Raw genomic sequence first — 20,224 nt, 5'->3', positions numbered from 1 at the left:
TCATTTACACCAGCCTAATCAGAATGGCCCCAGGGAGCATTTCACAAACACAGATTCCTGGGTGTTATCCTAGAGAGTCTGAGTTATTAAGTCTGGGGAGGGGTCCAACAGTCTGTTTGTAACAACTCCACGAGGAATTCTAATACATGGCCAGATTTGCAGACCTTAACGACTTGTTTCAGGTTTGCTTCCCCAACAGGGCTGTGAGCTCCAGAATGATAGCTAATATTTACATAGCACTTTCCTCTGTGCCAGGCACTGTCTAAGCACTTCATGTACATTGACTACTCACATCAACCCTATGAGGGTACTATATGTACATTCATTATCCCCATTTTACTGATGGGGAAATTAAGGCACAGAGTAGTCACAGCTGGTAAGTAGAGCTGGGATCTGAACGTGTAATCTTTCATTTTAAATAATACACAGCCTCTCTTTCCATGACAGCAGAAGCTGTGTTTGATGTACTCCTCATGGAAGTCTCTAAGTGGCGCAACAGGGACTCAATACGTAATTGTTGTGTAAATGATGCCCACCTCCCTCTCCCAGAAGAGGCCTGGTTGACCCTTGTCAGTCCTGTAGGGATAAGGGTGTGGTCAGAACATCTTTACTTGAAAACGCTGCTGACTGTGGCCTAGTGAGGTGGTGCGTTCGCCACTGCACTCCAGCCTGGGTGACAGAATGAGACCCTGTCTCTCCAAAAAGATAAGGAAATGCTGCTGAATGGAGTTAAGGGTGGGAGGATTTCAAAGGGAAGGCTTGATTGGGGCAGGTAGAGATGTGCTAATGTGTCACATCCCAGGAAGACATAGGAGACTACTGAGAGCCACACATTCACAGAACCTGGGAAGCAGGAGCGAGGGAGAGTGGATTGACAGAGATGGCATGTGGCTGGCTGGCCAAGCCTGGAGACCGGAACAGCCTAAGGTTGGGATCTTTGTGCTTCCCCGGGCAGCGTGTGTGGCCAGCTGCCTAACCTAGACGGCTAGGACTGACTTTGGGCAAGTCTCTGAAAATTTCCAGGTTGCCATTTCCTGACCTGAAAAATGGGGCAAACAGTATCTGTTGGTTCCTATCTTGTGTCATCAAGCACTTTGCTCTACGAACAATGCTGAGAAATGCTTATTTTCACAGCAGTTAGCATGGGCGTGTTTTGTAGGGATGACTGGCCTTTGTGGAGGGGCACATATAAGCTAACTAGGGCACAAAAAGGTGCTGGGTCTCCAGGGCAGCTCAGGAGGTACGGAGGAGGGGAAGGGTTTCTTTGATGCTCAGGAAGTGAGTGGGCGGAAGCGGGAGCGCGGAGAGCCGATGGAGCCAGCGAGAAGGAGCCAGCGAGAAGCATCCAGCCAGGGTTTTGTCGCGTGACCCCCCACGGCATCCGCTCCCCATCAGCAGCATCACACTCAGGTAACTTCTGGAAGTGCTTGAAAGAGTGGAGTTTTGTGGAAATTGGACCTGGGGCTGGGTTCTGAGAGAGGAAGCAGGAAGTCAAGCAGCTGGGGAGAGGATGGGGAGGGGCGTCAATCTGGGCACCAATCGAGTGGACTCTGAAATGGTGAGGAGGCGCTGGACCTTCATAGTAATCTGGAATTGGGCTGTGGGCTAGATGTAATATGATTTTGAAGGTCAGGAGGTCCTCTATGGATGGCAGAGTTATGCTTAAGTGCCATATAAAGTGTTCCTATGTGTAAACTGAACTTCTGTAATTACTGCAAGGGGGTTAAGTCCCTTATACTCCAAGGCAGCGGTTCTTAAACTTGGCTGTCATTGGAATCCCCGGGTCCCTGGGGAGTTTTTAACAATTCCAGTGCCCAGGCTGCACTCCATACCAGTTTAATCAGAATCACTTGAGGCACAGCCCAGGCATAGGTATTTTTTAAATTTCGTAAGACTCCAAAATACAAACTTGAGAACCAATGATCTAAGGCAGACATTGACAACCTTTTTCTGAACAGGGCCAGATAGTGACTATTTTAGGCTTTGCAGGCCAGCCAGTCTGGCATAACTACTGGACTTTGTTGTTGTGGCATGAAATCAGACATAGGCAATATGTAAATGAATGTGACTGTGTTCCAGTAAAACTTTATTTACAAAAACAGGCAGACAGCTAAATTTGGCATGTAGCCATAGTTTTCCAGCCCGTGGTCTAATGTATGGTACAAAATAAGACATTTAACAACACATGGGACTAGAGACCTCCCAATAGACAGATGGTATGATGGTTAAGAACTGGGCACTGAAGACCTGACTTGGAGTCCCAGCTCAGTCACAAATGAACTGTGTGACTCTGGCAAGGTCCTTAACTTCTCTGTGCCTCCATATCCTTATTAATTAAATGGACATAACAGAAGTACCTACTCTACAGCATTATTTGAGGATTAAATGAGAGGTAATGAATATAAGAAGCTGGCCAGGTGAGGTGGCTCAAGCCTGTAATCCCAGCACTTTGGGAGGCTGAGGCAGGTGGATCTCCTGAGGTCAGGAGTTTGAGACCAGCCTGGCCAACATGGTGAAATTCCATCTCTACTAAAAATACAAAAATTAGCTGGGCGTGGTGGCGGGAGCCTGTAATCCCAGCTACTAGGGAGGCTGAGATTGCACCATTGCACTCCAGCCTGGGTGACAAGAATGAAACTCTGTCTCAAAAAAAAAAAAAAAAAAAGAAAGAAAGAAGAAGAAGAGCAATGCCAGCTGAGCATGTCGTACAATTCTTAGTAGTATTATTTTTCTTTCTTTCTTTTTTTTTTTTTTTTTTTTTTTTTGGCGATTCTTACCATTTTTCTAAACGAAGAGGATCATGGAACTTTTACCAGGACCCTCAGATAGATGCTATTTGAATAGATGCTGATTTGCTTTTAAGCTAGCAGCTAAGCAACAAGGGAAATGCATTTCAGGGAGATAACTTTTGTTTTCTGACAATTAAAGTTAATTTAATTGCCAAGGAGTAATTAGCATGTTAATCTAGGTCTCAGTTTCTCTCTTATAACCACAAAGAAAGAACTTTGATAAGAAAAACTCTGAAACAAAACCAAACATCCAGCAAATTGGAGAACTGTGGTATCTACTTCCCCAGACCCCACCAGGGAGGCAGGCCCCTGGGTGGGGCAGATGTAGTCCTGGGACTTCTAGTATGCCTTTTAATTACCTGTCAAAATCATCTCCAGGGGCCCCTTGCCTGGTTTTCATTATTTTTTTTCTGTTACTATCATGTAAACAATGACCATTTGTTTTCTTAAAAGATCCTCACTGCGGACAACAAGCCCCCGGGCTGCAAAACCCTCAGTTATGTAAGGATGGGGTTTAGGTATTGCTAGGCTCTGTGACTCGGAAAAATATCTTGGTACCAAAGGTGACCTTTTATTTTTTCTCTACCTGAAGTGATGAGTTCATTTGCTTGTCTCCCCCCACCTCCCTACCCCCTAAAAGAGCATAGATCAATCTGAACAGCCTCACCAGTGGAGCGTCAGCAATATCTCACTGTCCAGGTGGTTCCAAAAAATACATTGTCACCATGCAGCTATTTTTACCATTGCCCAATATTTCTGTTTCCTCTGTGGTTTGCAAGGATGGGCATCACTTCTCAGTGACGCACGAGCCTCTCAGAGTTCCAGGGAGCCTGACATGTTTCTTGTAGCATACCCCATCCTTCCTGCCTGTTCTATCCTTGAACTTTCTTCCACACAGCCTAAGCCTGATCTATTCTTGAAAACAAAATTCAAACATCTCCCCAACAGAAAGTGAATGTCTAGTTTTACTGGGCCTCCCCCACCTTTTGTCTAAATTTCTTGACAGGCAGGGAATGCTCTCTCTACTGTGGTGCTGAAAATTCTTCAAGGGCAGAAGGAGCAGGCTGTCTTCCTCTTGCAGAAGACATTGTCAGAGCAGAAAAAGCAGATGGTGCAGGGAGAAGGGTGTGTCCTTTGCAGCCAGAGTTTGAACTCCAGCTAGGTGACTTAATGAGTAAGGCAAATGATTGGACCTGTCTGAGCTAAACTTCCTCCTATGTAAACTGAGTATCATAATCCCAGTGTCAGAGATTGTGGGCTGGTGGTGGTGAAATGCTCTGTATTAGGTGCCTAGCACAGCAGCTGCAAGAAAGGGCACACCAAGATGTGTTGATTCATTGATTTCCCACCTGTTTGACAGGCTAAAGGCATTCATGGAAATGTATGTGGATGGAAGAGAGAAGTGGCATAGTCCATTTGGGCTGCTGTAACAATTTATTGCTCACAGTTCTGGAGGCTGGAAAGCCCAAGATGAAGGCACCAGCAGATTCAGTGTCTGATGAGGGTCTGCTTTCTGTTTTACAGATAGCTGTCCTTTTCCTGTGTCCTCACATGGCAGAAAGGGCAAGGGGTCTCTCTTGGGCCTCTTTTTTAAAGGCACTAATCTCATTGATGTGGGCTTCACCCTCATGATCTAATCACTTTCTAAAGACCCCACCTCCTAATACCATCATGTTGGGGGTTAGGATTAGGATTAGAATATGGAATAGACACAAACATTCAGACCACAGCAGGAGGGAAAGGAGAGGGAAGACAGGGGAGTGGGAGGAAGGAAGGAGGGAGGGAGGGAAGGAAGGACGGAAAAGCTGGGGGAGAACTCTAAGCAGAAAGGCAGGTGATGAAATGCAGGACAGCTGGGCATCCAGGAAGTTCTGGAGTGGGACCATGGAGACCTGTGCCTTAGCTAGGCTGAAACTTAGGCCAGGCCAGGCCTATCGTGCTGCGCTCAGCAGGCTCATCTTGCCTCAGTGTGGCTGGATCCTTGAGCAAGGCTGTTGGTGCATTGAGGACATGGTACAGCCTGGACAGAGCAGGCAGGACTGCTCAGTAGATAAGAGGCTGGGTTCTGAGTTGTTCTAGGCTAAGTTTGGTGAGACAGGAAGTTCTAGAGAAAGGCCAGTGGTTGGTCTCCTGCTGGTGGTTTCGAGGGAAGAGGCCTCATGGTCAGGAGGCAATAAGATATGCTAGCATCACCCCAGAGCAAAACCTGCTGAGTCTTAAAGAGCCCAGTCTGTTATGAAAGGACTGACTCCCCAGAGACAGGTTGGTGGTCTTTTGGGGCTGAAAGTTCATTTGCCTTGTTCATTTGTTGAACATTTATTGAGTGTCTACTGTTTGCTGTCCTAAGTGCTGAGACAAAACATTGTCCCATACTTGAAGGAGCTTCCAGGCTATTGGAGGTCATGGGTGTCAATAAGTGAACAGTTTGTTCCAATTCAGAACAATAAGTACTGTTCTGGAGCTGAGTGAGGTGCAGATGGGCAGGATGCATGTGTCAGCGGACACAGAGAGGACCCTCAACCTAGCCTTGGAGGTCAAGCAAGGCTTCTGAGTATTTTGCTTGGCCAAAAGGGTGGGAAAGATGTTTCATTTGGAAACGCAATATTTGGGGGCTCAAGAGAGAGCATGGTGCCTGCAGCTGGGATATGCTCTGGTTGTGATCCTAGGGGAGGCTGAGGGTGAAGGATGCATGGATACCAGGCTAAGGCCTTGGCATTTTATCTTCAAGGCACAGAGGAGCCAGTGATAGGTGAATTTTGACCAGGGGAGTGCTTTGATCTGGTTTACCATCTAGAAGCATCATGGGGGGAAGCTGAGAGTGGTCAAGAGCATTCCCTGGACTTGGGGACCAGAAGGGTGTAATGGGAGCCTGCATGAGGGTTCTAAAAGGAGAGAGGAAAGGAGTGGCAAGGAGAAGGTGGACAAGCATGCTGGGGAGGCAGAGCTAGCTGGCCTTGGTGACACAGTGGATGTGAGTGTAAGGAAGAGAGGGACAACCCCTGGGAACACAGAGGCTGCAGATTGGATAGGAAGGGGTAGCTCTAGAGAGAGAGGTCAGCAAGGAGGAAGTTAGGAGTGTTGGGCTGAGACACGCTACTCCTGATCTGGAAGGAGGGTGGTGTGGATGGAGAGCAAGTGCCTGTATTGGTATGTTTTCTTGCTGCTGATTACAAGACAGGGTAATTTGTAAAGAAAAAGAGGTTTAATGGACTCACAGTTCCACGTGGCTACGGAGACCTCACAATCATGGTGGAAGGCAAGAGGCACATCTTACATGGTGGCAGTCAAGAGAGAAATGAGAGCCAAGCAAAAGGGGAAACCCCTTATAAAACGATCAGCTCTCATGAGACTTTTTCACTACCGTGAGAACAGCATGGGGGAAACTGCCCCCGTGATTCAGTTATCTCCCACTGGGTCCCTTCCACAACACATGGGAATTATGGGAGCTACAATTCAAGATGAGATTTGGGTGGGGACATAGCCAAACCATATCAGGGCCATTTTTTTTCTAAAATATTTGGGAGAAATCTCCCTCTCTGTGAGCTAGAACCCATTTCCTGCAATGGAAGTTGATACAAATTATATGCACCTGATTTCCCAGGTCCCTTTGCATCCAGGCTGTGTGCACATGACCTGGGCTTCTGCTCCTTGAGTCAGAAGTTTGTGAAGAAGTAGAGATATCCTGGCAGGGCTGGTGGCAAGGCTCTATTGGATTTCCAGGTTAGCAGTGGCAGGGTCTGGAGTCCAGCACTGGTGATGCATCTGTGCCCGGCAGCTCAGCAGCCACGTCTCCACCCAGTGGGGTCTTCAGGATAGTTTGGGGTGTCAGTCCTGGATATGTAGCTTCCAAGCCTGGTTTTCTAGCCCTCCCCAAGAGTGTTACCTCCCTGATGTCTTTTAAAAATTTTTTTTAAAATTGTGGTAAATTATACATAGCATAAAAAGCACCACCTTAACCATTTTAAAATCCATCTCCAGAACGGCTTCATCTTCTCAGACCAAAACTCTATACCTGTTAAACACTAACTGCTCTTTCCTCACTCCCAGCCTCTGGCGGCACCATTCTACATTCTGTCTCTGTGAATTTGACTGTTCTAGGTACCTCATATAAGTGAAATCATACAGTGTTTGTTTTTTGTGACCAACTTATTTCACTTAGCAGAGTGTCTTCAGATTTCATCCATGTTGTCGCATGTGCCGGTATTTCATTCCTTTTTAAGGCTAAGTAATTTCCCCCGTGTGCATAGACCACTCATCTGTCGATGGACTCTTGGAGGCTTCCATGTGTTGGCTATTGTGAACAGTGCTGCTGTGCATGTGGGTGTGCAAATATCTGTTCTAGTCCCTGCTTTCAGTTCTTTGGGGCATATATCCCAAAGTGGAGTTGCTGTATCACATGGTAAATCTATGTTTAATTTTTTTGAGGAACATCATATTGTTTTCCACAGCTGTGCCATTTTGCAGAGATCGGATTCTTTCTGGGGCTCTAAGTAGGTCTGAGCCTGGCTGGGGCAGATTCAGGGCTAGGTCCTAGGAATTATTCAAGAAACCAGATTATTCAAGGAACTCAGATGAAGGGTCATCTGAGTCCTCCTCTTTCAGGGATTGACATCCAGGGTAGGGAACAAACTCATGACTCAGTGTCATTTCTTGCCTGTTGGACTATTCTGGGATCCGTATAGTCATTTGTACAGAGACTTCACCTCTTCCTCCTCCAAAACCCCCTTCCAAGATCAGTCATCACCTCCCTCTCATTAGCTCCCATGGGAACATTAGCTCCTTTCCCCATAAGCAATGCACCTTAAAAATGGCCAAAGCCGTCCGAGCACGGGGGCTCACGCCTGTAATCCCAGCACTTTGGAAGGCTGAGGCAGGTGGATCACGAGGTGAGGAGATCGAGACCATCCTGGTTAACACGGTGAAACCCCATCTCTACTAAAAATACAAAAAATTAGCTGGGCATGGCGGCATACGCCTGTAGTCCCAGCTACTCAGGAGGCTGAGGCAGAAGAATGGCATGCACCCGGGAGGCGGAGCTTGCAGTGAGCCGAGATCACATCACTGCACTCCAGCCTGGTCAGCAGAAAGAGACTCTGTCTCAAAAGGAAAAAAAAAAAAAGGCCAAAGCCTGCCGAGGAGGAACAGTTAGAAAATTATTTGGTTACTTCTCTGCTCACCCCTCTCTCATTTAAAGAAAACCTTTTCCTTGGAGGCTGTGAGCACTGACTTGGGAATGAGGATGTCCTGATTAAATCCTGGCCTTATTTAACTCTCAGGGTGACCTGGGTGAGACCCCACCCTCTCTGGGCCTCAGTTTCTCCATTTGTAAAACAGAGGGCTGCTGTAGAACAGGGATTCCCTACCTCCTCGCCACCAAGATACTCTTTGGTTTTTGTCCTTGGAAGGCTATATTTTGAAAGATGTTATCTGTCAAATAGAGCTTATTTAATAACATTAGGTTCTCCATGTTTTATTAAAGACATCCATAACTTCCAACTAAAGCTTCTGATCACAGTATAAGCAAATTGAGTTGATGTCATTTCATGCAAGAGCTGGTGCGACCTCATCTTGGTTGGGAATGTGATGTTCCCTTTGCAATTTAAAATATTGAAAATAGTTCTCAGATCCCCATTACTATTCCTGGGGAACCTAGCCTCAGTACCACTGGTAATGTGGCAAGACTGCAGTACCTGAGTCTTAGAACCAGCTCTATAATTCTGTGAAATGGAAAGAGTGTAGACTTCGGGGACAGAAGCCTGAGTTTTTAATTTTATTTCAAGTCTACTGATTAATCTGGTGTGACCTTGGCAGTGTGGGAAAAAGTCCACAAATTCTTTGAAACTTCAGATGAGTTTGGCCACGTTCAGGGTGTGTGGCCGTAAACACCCAGGTGCCTTCCACTTATGCGAGGACTGTACATACTTGGTGACTATGCAACTAGAATGTGGTGGGAAAGCTGATGTTAGACTGTTAGCACTAGAGCACGAAAAGCATTGCAGCTTCTTCCTTGTTCTCTCTCTGAGAGCACTTGCTCTGGAGGAAGATGGTTGCTCTGTTGTAAGGACACTAAAGCAGACTATAGGAGTCACCCTCATGGTGAGGAACTGAGGTCTTCTGCCAGCAGCCATGTGAGTGAACCACCTTGGAAGCTTGTATTAGTTTTCTATTGCTGCTGTAACAAATGACCACAAGCCTAGCAGCTTAAAACATCACACATTTATCTTGAAGTCTGTAGGTTAGAAGTCCAGCAGGGTCTCCCTGGGCTAAAATCAAGGTGTTAGCAGGGCTGTTTCTTTATGGAGTCTAAAGTAGGGGAGAATCTACTTCCTTGTCTTTTCCAACTTTAGCAGTAGCCTGCATTCCTTGGCTTGTTGCTCCTTCCTCTGTCTTGAAACCAACAACACTGCATCTTTCCGACACTGCTTCTGTTGCCAATCTCTTTCTCTGAGAATCTCTTCTGCTTCCCTTTTCAATTTTTAGGACCCTGTAATTACATTGGATACTCTAGGATAATGTCCCTGTATACTAGTTGGCAGCCTTCATTCTGTCTGCAACATTCATTTCTTTTTGCCATACAATATTCACAGGTTTCAGGAATTAGGATATGGACATCTTTGTGGGGCCATTATTCTACCTGACACAGAAGCGGATCCTCCAGCCATCCATCAAGGCTTTGGATGACTGGGACCCCTGCCAATGTCCTGATTGAAAACCTCATGAGAAACTGAGCCAGAATTACCCAGCTATGCTTCTCCCTGGTTTCTGACCCACAGGCACTGTGAGATAATGCATGTTTGTTGTTTTAAGCCGCTAAGTTTTGGAGTAATTTGTTATGCTGCGAAAGATACCAAATACAGGCAAGTTAATTAGCCTCTTTGAGCCTCTTTCATTTATAAAATGGGGATGGTTCCTACCTTGCAGAATTGTTGTAATGGTTAAGTAGGTCAGTGTTTGGAAAATACCTGGCATGGAGCAGATGTTCCATAAATGCTAAATTTCTTTTTTCTTAGCCTCCCTTTTTGTTTTCTAAAGGGCACCCCAGCAGTGGCAGAAAATGAGGGCAGCCCCCAGCAGTGGCAGAAACTCCAATCTTTAGCAATGAGTTTGTCATGCAAATTCAGCATCAAGACAAATATCCAAGGCCAATTACCAACCAGACCACCTCCCTTAAGCCAATTCTACACAGAAATTCTGATTGGTGTTACCCTTGAGGCACTGCTGGAACTCTTATAAGCTCCAGGGCACAGCAATGGAAAACCACTGATAGACAGATAGACTCCACTTAGAATATTCACCTTCCAAACAATGAGGTGAGCATGTCACACACACTACTGTGTATAACTCTTAAAGGTTTGGAGGTGATATGTGGGTTTGACCAGGTGAAGGAGGGATGGAGGAGCAGCTGCTTTGGCTCTTTGTTACATAGGAGTTCTCATCAATCGTGCACCAGCCACAGCTTCTCAGGGTGATTACTATGATTTTTTGGCTTCTGAGGCTTGACAATTTAAGATATTAATACATTACCAGGAGTGGAAATGTTTGGAATATTAAATGTCATTATTTTAAAAATGGTTCCTCCATCCCCAAAAAAGTGGTTGTAAATTTAGGAGAGACATGTCAGAAGTGGAGTGAGAGCGTGGGCATGGATTTGTCTGCATGAAAAAATAAATGTGCCATCTTAAGTACCTTTATAAAATGTGGCACCATCAATGGGAATGACTTGCTTATTGAAAATGTACAGTGTGGGCTGGGTGTGGTGGCTCATGCCTATAATCCCAGCATTTTGTGAGGCCAAGGCAAGTGAATGACTTGAGCCCAGGAGTTCCAGACCAGCCTGGGCAACATGGCAAAACCCCATCTCTACTAAAAATACAAAAAATTAGCCAGGTGTGGTGGCGTGTCTGTAGTCCCAGCTACTCAGGAGGCTGAGGTGGAAGGATCAGTTGAGCCCAGGAGGCAGAAGTTGCAGTGAGCTGAGATCATGTCACTGCACTCCAGACTGAGTGACAGAGAAAGACCCTATCTCAAAAGAAAAAAGAAAATGTACAATGTATAGGTGGGGCCCTTAGAGGAAGAAAGGAGGTGAGAGAAGACAGAAGTAGAATGCAGAAAAACTGTACTGGGATTAGAGGGGGGACCTGAGGATTGGGGGCAGAGGAGGATATCAGAATGATTTCTGGAGCACTGGGGGAGGTGGAGCACTGGGGGAGGTGGAGCACTGGGGGAGGTGCTGTGAGACTCGCAGATGCAGGAAAAGGACAGAGACAGGACAGACATCTTAGAGTGAGATAGATACACATACGAGACATACGTTACCGAGTGAGGAAAATGGAAGAGTATTTGCTGGGGCTCAGGCTGAACAGAGGGGTTAGTGACACCCCAAGGAAGGGTGAGAGCATGTGCCACAAGCTAGAACCAGTGCAGCTGAGCCAAGGAGAGAGGGTAGAAGGAGCGGGAAGGCAGTCATGCTTGGGATCAACTGTTTAGGGCTTTTCGTACATTCAGTCTTTTGTTGTAATATTTACTGAGCATTTACTGTTGTGTCATGTCCAAGCTAGGCAGGAGGGTGGGATCCGCAGAATAATGCACCCCCTCCCCAGAGATGTCCATGTTCTACTCCCAGGTGTCTGTAAATATATTAGCTCGCATGGCAAAGGGGAAAATTAAGAATGCAAATTAAATTAAGGCTGCTAATCAGCTGACTTTATGTAAGGAGATTTTTCCTGGATTATCTGGGTGGGCTTGATGTAACCACAGGGTCTCTATGAGTGGAAGAAGGAGGCAGAGTTAGAGTCAGAGAAGAGAAGACACTAGGAGAAAGGTCCAAGTGTGAGAAGAATCCAGCCTGCACTTGCTGACTCTGACCATGGAGGAAGGAGCCATGAGTCAAGGAATGTGGGCAGCTCTAGAAGCCAAAAAGGTGAGAAGTGGATTCTCTCTCAGTCTCCAGAAGAAACGTAGCCCAACGGCATGCAGATATTAGCCCAGGCAGACTTGTGTTGGATTTTGAACCTACAGCATTGTAAGATAATAAATGTGTGTTATTTTAAGCTACTAAATATGTGGTGATTTGTAATAGTAGCCATGGGTAAGTCATACAGAGGGGAAGGCATTTTTTTTTGAGATGGAGTTTCGCTCTTGTTGCCCAGTCTGGAGTGCAATGGTGCGATCTTGGCTCACTACAACATCCGCCTCCCGGCTTCAAGCAATTCTCCTGCCTCAGCCTCCTGAGGGATTACAGGCATGTGCCGCCACACCTGGCTAATTTTGTATTTTTAGTAGAGATGGGGTTTCTCCATGTTGGCTAGGATGGTCTTGAACTCCCAACCTCAGGTGATCTGCCTGCCTTGGCCTCCCAAAGTGCTGGGATTACAGGCAGAAGGCATATTTTAAGCCCCATGTCTGATTGCTCATCCCTGGCACTCATCACCTGGTATAGGATCATTAACGATTTGTGGAATGAATGAATAAGTTAGGGCTCCTTAGTCAGTGTTTCTGGAATGAATGGATAAAGATGCCAAGAGGATGGTGGTCTGGTCAGAGAGACAGGCTATGAAGAGTCCCCATGGAGTGAGACTGGTGCTCGAGCAGGCATTAACACAGGCTTACCACAGGCACCCACCTGCTGTGGGTCGGTGGCCATCACAGATTCGATTCCCAGCCAGTGGACTCTGAAAGGGAGGTTGCGTGCAGAAGGCATATGGGGGCTGCTGTCAGCGACACCTGCAGGGGTGCAGAGCAGGGAGCAGGGCTGGGCAGAGGCAGAGGCTGCCATGTGGCATGGTTGCAGCATAGGAAGCTCTAGATGGTTCTTCAGAGTTGCACTGAGTGAAGGCCAGCAGCTGCCTCTCTGCCCTGGGCCCTACTGCCCGCATCGACAGTGATCAGGCTGGAAGGATGGCATGGCCTTGGGAGAAGCAGCTCTCTTGGGAGAGGGCAATTCCTGGGAAGGGATCCAGTGAGGAGCTCCCAGCCTCCAACACCCCCACAGCTGGGGAGGAGAACTCAGTCCTGAAGGAGGATCTGGGTGATGCCCAATAGCATCTCCTCTGGGAGGAGAGAGGGAGGAGCTGCAGAAGAGACTCCCTGTGCATTGGGGCTGTAGAGCAGAGGGCAGAAGCGATGTCAGGCTGAGAAAACAGCTGTGGCAAATTGTGGAGGCCTGGAAAAGTAGAGAAGACATGGGTCCTGCAAGTCTCTGGGGACATCTGGAGGGAACTGTGCAGAGGAGGACTGGACATTGGTGGGCAAGGAGCCTGGGAGGCGAGTGATGACCATATGATGAAAGAACTTGCAGATGAAACAAGGAGGTGGCTTCATCCTCTGGGTCGGGGTATGGCGGGATAGGGTCTGGATAGACTTTGAAAGCTTCCTGGGGCACAATTCAATGCAGAGGAAGCCATGGGAGGCAGGGAGGCTGCAGTCCAGGCGAGGGTGATGAGACTGCTGGTGCTGGCTCAGTTACTGCAGTGCAGAGCCAGGGGACCTTGGTACAGTCCCCCAGGGCAAAGCTTGTCTCCAGAAATCTCCTCACTCACTCTGTGTGTGTGTGTGTGTGTGTGTGTGTGTGTGTGTGTGTGTGTGTGTGTGTGTGTTGGGGGATGGGGATTAGACTAGGACCTCTGAATTGCATGTGCTGGATGGCACTGCTAGAGGGAATGGCCAGGACCAGGGAGGACCATTGCTGGGATGTCTTCTTTCCTTTTAATCCTTGGGGTGACACTGATGAATAACTTACCTTGATATTGGCAGTAGTGCCGAAGAGGTCAGGCTGTGGTGGACCCCAAGTGGACAGAGGTCTGAGATGGGGGTTAAGCATTCCCAACTGGGAGGGGTCACAGGAATGCCAAGGGAATGAGAGCCACACAGCCCAGGTGTGTCTGAGGTGCCAGAAGCATCACCAGGGACTGGGGCAAAATCCTGCTGTTTTGGCCCAGAGGATGTTTTGGCCCAGAGGATGTCATGACCCTGCTGCTTTGACCTCATCGTGCAGCAAGCTCACTGGTGAACTTGAAAGAAATAATGATGCTAAGCAAAACCACCTGGCAGAAGCCAAGATGGGTCCAACAATTGCTCAGTGAATCCAAGCTTTGTTGTATGACCACGTGGACAAGATAAGCCATGCCCAGACCCATAGCTTGCTGCCCCGTGCATGCCAGGGGCTGCCCCTAGCCAGCACTTCCTGAAGTTGTAAGATGCAGCAGCTCTGTGCCTGAGTCCAATCCTATGAAAACAATTTCTAAAATGACTAATGGACATGGGGAAAGCAAGATACAGCTCATGATATGTGGAAAACTATTTTAAGGGCTTACATTAGTTCAATGGATTTCATACCAAAAATAGTTTCTTACCAAAGTCACTATTATCATAATTTTGATTCCAAAGCTCCTATATATAAACATGGGATAAGCCATCCCTGAGGTCACAAGGGGAAGGCCAGCATGGTCACTGGTCGGACTGGCAGGGTCAGAGTGTCCTAAATTCCCAGACGAACCTGGAGTTTAATTTGGAGCAGATATAAGAGTTGGCATTTTGGAGTACAGCAGACAGAGCTTGTTGTGGCCTCTGTCCTAGTGGGTCTTGGTAACAGAGTCATGAAATCAAAGAGCCACCACAAGTCTGATCATGATTGAGTGCTTTCTGTGTGTCAGAAGCTGTGCTGGGTGGTGGTCAGGGAGGGGGTGTTACAGGCTGATGTCGTTGGAGGAGGGGCCTGCTGGGAGGTGACTGAATCATGGGGGTGGACTTCCCTCTTGCTGTTCTCATAATAGAGTTCTTATGAGATCTGGTTGTTTGAAAGTGTGTAGCACTTTACCCTTCACTTGCTTGCTCTCCTGCCAGCCATGTGAAGATGTGCCTGCTCCCCTTCACCTTCTGCCTTGATTGTAAGTTTCCTAAGGCTGCCCAAGCCATGATTCCTGTACAACCTGCAGAACTGTAAGTCAATTAAACCTTTTTTCTTTACAAATCACCCAGTCTCAGGTATGTCTTTATAGCAATGTATGAATGGACTAATACACAGGCATTGCTACATTGGATGACTAAGAGGTAGCAGAGGTAGTTTCTCCAATGAGGGAGCATTGAAACTTTAGGAGGATTAAGTCAATTTTCCCAAAGATAACCAGCTGAGAAAGAGTGACCAGGATTAAAACAGAAGCTTGCTGGACTCCAGAGGTCCCACTCTTAACTCCCTGCTGGGTTGCCTCTGGGAGAAGACATATATAAGCCTTTAATACACCATTGTGTGAGCCTAACCCCTTCTCCATCTTCCCAGGCTCCTACTGGGCCAAGCCACTGTCATCCTGGCTGAATTATTACAAGAGCTCCCTCATTGACTCTGCATCCACCTTGTCCCCAGCCATCTATTCTTCACATAGTAGACAGTCCTCTTTTAAAATTCAAGTCAGATCACATTCCAGCACTGCTCAGAAGCTTCCGGTCACTTCCAGCCATGCTCAAAGGAAAAGCCAAAGAGCTTTCTGTGGTGCACAAGGCCTTGTACAAGTTGGCCTCGTCCCCACCTCTCCTCCTTTCCTATTGCCTTCCTCTGGCTCATGCTGGCCTCTTGCTGTTCCTTGACCAAGTAAAGTCGCTCCTGCCTCAGGGCTCTTGTACATGCAGTTCTCTTTGCCTGGAATGCTTCCTCCCCAGATATCTGCCTGGCTACCTCCTTCTGCTCCTTTGGGCCTTTGCTCAAATGAAACTGTCCTAGTGAGGCTTCCCTGACCTCTGATCTAAAATTGCAGCCACTCCCCTCCCGTTTTTTTTGCTTGTCTCCACAGCCCCTGTTTGGCCATCTGACACATGGTATGTTTACCTGTTTACCTCTGTATGTGGGGCTTATCCATCTACCAGAATGTCAGCTCCACAGGGCCAGGAGTTCTTGTCTGTTTCCTTCACTGCTGTATCTCCAGCACCTAGAACAGGACTTAATTCATAGATAGGGCTCAACAAAAACTGTGTTAATGAATGAATGCAGGTATAGAAAGATAGAGAAAGCATGTCCTTGTTAAGAGTCTGTTTCTGTCATCATATTGGCCAATGGGCACAAAAGTTGTTTTGAAACAGACAACATCTAAAGATCCCTCAGTTGCTAGACAAGAGTCAGTCTGAGTGCAGGGAGGGCCCTTCATGCGCTTTTGTGGAGTCTCTGTTATTTTCTGGAATTAGCCACTCCTGTCCAAGGCAGAGGCTTCTCCCTGAATCCCTGGGTGTGTATTTCATCTCTGTCTTCATCCAAGGCCAGGGGTGTGCCCTGACTTCTGGGTGCTTTGACCAGTAGGTAAGGTCTGTCCTGCAGCTACCAATGTTCGGGGAGGTGCTGGAGGGGAGGCTGGAGACCCCGACCGTATTGGAAGGTTCCAGCCTGGGAGCGTGTGAGAGTGGGGCTGGGTGGGACAGGGCAGCTTCGCTAAGCAGAGTGGGAGGAGTAGGCATGCTGGATGTCAGGAGCAGAGGTCCTGGGAGGAAATGGCCCAGGACACAGGAGTGTGGCTCTCTACATCTTTATTTATCACCAAACCGGGTTCTTGGTGTATGTGTGTATATGTGGTGTGTGTGAAGTGTGTCGGGGGGTGGGGTGGTGTTATTCCTGACCTCACCGTTTGGGCTTTTTCTCCGAAACTTGTGAACTTGTGTAGCAGAGAAGAGCTCTGCAATTGTTTAAATCCCGACTCCATGTGAATCTAGGAGATGCTCCACCCACCTCTGACCCTCAGTTTCTTCATCTACAAAATGGTGGTAATATTCCTATTTCATGGAATTAACATATGAAGTTCAAATAAAATAACCAATAAAAAGTGAACCTAGGCCAAGTCATATTCTCAGTAAGCAGTTCATGTTAATCCTGATGATCATGCTCACAATTTTGCCACCGGGTGGGTGGATTTGTTGGCCATTGCTGTTAGTGATTCTGAGTCTCCCAGCAGAGACTGGCAAAATCTTCCTCCCCCTGTCAGCCTCAGCCTGGGTTTTTCCAGAACTGTCAGGGAAGCAGCTCCCCTTCCTCTGCTCCCTGGGCCCAGGAGGGGCGTCATTGTTGTAGAAATGAGAGAAGCACGCAGGTAATTAATTGCCTGCTGAAGGTAGAGGGAAGAAGAGCAGGGACCTGTCACCTCACCATCTGCTCAGGCTCAGCCCCATCCCTGCAGGATCCTGAATAGGGGCTCTACTCTCCTCTCTTCCTTGCACCATCAAAACACGCTCCGGGTGGTGCTGCATGAAATCCCCACATGCTCATGCCTCCATTTCTTTTTCCAATTCAAAGACATTCTGGGAGTGTCTACCACACGCCCAGCCCTGGACCAGATGGAAGCATCATGTTTGTTCGTCAGTATCACTGACTGAGCACTGTTCTGTGTTCAGCACCTCTTGAAGATGTGCCTAACTTAATGCTAGATTTAAAGCCTACAGCAACCAATGGAGACAGGCATACTATTATCCCCATTTTACAGATATACCCAAGGAAATCAACAATAATTCCAAAGCATCTCCTGATATCCAGTTCACATCCAAGTTTCTCCAAAAGAAGGACCAAGAAGATTTGACTCAACGTTCCTCTTCCTTTCATCTGAGGTCGTCCTGTAGCATATCATTTCCAGCATTGACCCTGGATCTTGCCCTTCATTAAATTAACATGCTCATGTCTTTAGTCATTGGTAATCTCTACCACTAGTGGGGAGTGGGGAAAACAGGTAGGTGAACCATCAAGTGGTAGCTACAGTGATGGAGATCAATCCATGCTGCTTTAGGAGCATGAAGAAGAAGCTGATCAGCCTAGGAAAGGCAAGGAAGGTTCCTTGGGGAAGGGATATTTGAGCTGCACACTGAAGAAAGAGAGGTAATGTTTCAGGGAGGAGAAGGCAGGGAGGGCATTCCAGGCAAGAGGGGACAGTAGAGCAAAGATAAGAACATGGGACATATCATGGGGACATGTAGAAAAACTCAAGCAGTTAGGTGTTGCTGGAGTGTGAAGTGCAAAGCAGGAAGCAGTGAGCAGTGGCGGCTACAGAAGTCTGTAGGAGCCAGGTCATAAAGGGCCTTAAAGGTAGGGTTAAGGACGTTGGGTTTATCCTCCAGATGATAGGGAGCTATTGAAGGGTGCGGGTAATGATTTGTGTCTGGTATCACTCTGATGGCAGCAATTGGGAGCCATAATCATATCATATCATATATCATATCATATCCATTCATTCATTCATTCATTCATTCATTCAAACACTTATTGAGTACTTTCTATGTGCCAGACGCTGTTTAGATGCTGGGAAAACAGCAGTGAATGAAACAGCCTAAAATTCCTACCTTCATGGAACTTAAAATTGAGTGGAGGGAGACAGATAGAACAAATGAATGTAAGGTATGCCAGAGCGTGAGGCGTGTTATAGGAAAATAAACAGGGGCAAGAAAGGGTCCAGTAGTGGTGTACTCTGTGTGTGAGGGTGTTAGTGGGTATCTTTTTTTTTTGAGATGGAGTCTTACTCTGTTGCCCAGTCTGGAGTGCAGTGGTGTGATCTCGGCTCACTGCAAGCTCTGCCTCCTGGGTTCTCCTGCCTCAGCCTCCTGAGTAGCTGGGACTACAGTTGCCTGCCACCATGCCCGGCTAATTTTTTGTATTTTTAGTAGAGACAGGGTTTTACCATGTTAGCCAGGATGGTTTCGATCTCCTGACCTCATGATCCGCCCTCCTCGGCTCCCAAAGTGCTGGAATTGCAGGCGTGAACCACTGTGCCCAGCAGGTGGATGTCTATTTTAAATAAGGGGCTGGATGCAGTGGCTCATGTCTATAATCCCAGCACTTTGGGAGGCTGAGGCGGGTAGATCACGAGGTCAGGAGATTGAGACCATCCTGGCTAACACGGTGAAACCTTGTCTCTACTAAAAATATGAAAATTAGCTGGGCTTGGTGGCTGTTGCCTGTAATCCCAGCTACTTGGGAGGCTGAGGCAGGAGAATCCCTTGAACCCGGGAGGTGGAGGTTGCAGTGAACCAAGATTGCGCCACTGCACTCCAACCTGGGTGACAGAGCAAAACTCTGTCTCAATAATAATAATAATAATAATAATAATAATAATAATAATAAATTTTAAAGAAAATATTAAGGGCCATTAGGGAAAGCTTTTTTAGATGAGTGGCACTTGAGGGAGGTGTGGGCAAGAGCCATGCAATTATCTAGGAGTTCCAGGCCAAGGGAGCAGCAAGTACAAAGACCCTGAGGTGGAAACATGTTTGAGGCATTGCCAGGAGGCCACAGTGGACAGAGCAGAGGGAGCAGAAGGAAGAGTAATGGGAATTGAGTGAGAAGGGTAAGGGGGATGGGCGACAGATCAGGTAGGGCTCCATTGGCTGTTGTCTTGACTTTGGATTTTAGTCTAAGTTAGATGGGAAACCACTGGGGAGTTTTGAGCAGAGCACGACATAACAGGGTATGACTTCAGGTCAAATGGTGCTGACAGGTTGAGTAGGATGAAGGGTGAAAACTGTTGGATTTGGCACAGTGATGATCATGCGTCATGAAAGCAGTTTGGGAGGAGCAGTGGGGTGGTGAAGGGATTTGCAGGAGCACACATAGACAATTGTTCCAGTGTTGAGTGCTGTCTTGTCACTCACATCTTAGTGGCACAGAGCAATGGCAATCATTTCATTATCTGTCATGGTTTCTGAGAATAAGGGCTTGGCTGGGCAGTTCTGACTTGGGACCTGCCAGGCAGTGTCATGCAGGCCCTCAGTGACTGGAGCCGGAGCTTGCTGGGTGCTGATCAGGCAGATCTCTGTCTCGCTTTTCATGAAGTTTCGGGGTCTCTCCATGATGTTGCTGGATGGGAGCTCATTTGGGCTTCCTTGCAGCATGGCGGCTTCAGGGTATTGAAACTGCTTAAGAAGGAGAATTTCTGTGAGCAAAGCAGAGCTGTGTGTGTGGCCTTTTACCCTACCTTGTTAGTCAAAATACTCTCAAAAGCCTACCCCATTTCAAATGGGAGACATGGACCTCATCTCTCCCTGGGAGCAGTGTGAAAGAATTGGCAGACATAATTAAAAACCTCCCCAAGAACTCTATCAAGGAGTTTTGCAATAAAAAAGAACAAAGAAATGGGACCACAGTGGGAGCGAAATGTGGGGTTGAGTGGCTCATTTTCAAAATGGAAGGAAGTGACTCCATGTTTATCTTGGATGTATATGATGTATGTATCATGTATCATGGCTGTAAAGCATGACTACCATGTATATCATGGGTAGAAAGAGCCCTGGCCCATAGTCAGAAACCCTGAGTCTTCTCACTTACAAACTGGAGACCACAAGAGGATGGGGGGCTGCAAGGGTTCCTAGAGGACACTTAGTTCCATGTCTTTTTTAGAGATGGATAAACTGAGGCCTGAGTGGGTCATGACCTGTCCAGAGTCATAGAGGGAATGAGCGGCAGAGCCAGGATAAGCTCCCAG

General features: G+C 47.3%; 1 long non-coding RNA gene across 2 annotated transcripts in view; it reads left to right on the top strand.

Moving 5' to 3' along the window:
- The first annotated feature begins 1,324 nt into the window (after positions 1-1,324).
- LOC105467464 (uncharacterized) overlaps positions 1,325-20,224 on the top strand; it is a 44,792-nt gene continuing 25,892 nt past the window's right edge. Inside the window, exon 1 of one of the 2 annotated variants that reach the window (XR_003014888.2) lies at positions 1,325-1,410. This is a non-coding gene — a long non-coding RNA (uncharacterized lncRNA). The remainder of the gene's footprint in view (positions 1,411-20,224) is intronic. The other variant, XR_003014889.2, reaches the window with a different exon arrangement.

This window comes from Macaca nemestrina, chromosome 7 (assembly GCF_043159975.1).
Source record: "Macaca nemestrina isolate mMacNem1 chromosome 7, mMacNem.hap1, whole genome shotgun sequence".
Taxonomy (NCBI): domain Eukaryota; kingdom Metazoa; phylum Chordata; class Mammalia; order Primates; family Cercopithecidae; genus Macaca; species Macaca nemestrina.
The sequence above is the reverse complement of the archived record's forward strand: the minus strand, read 5'-3'. Positions and strand labels throughout refer to the sequence as shown.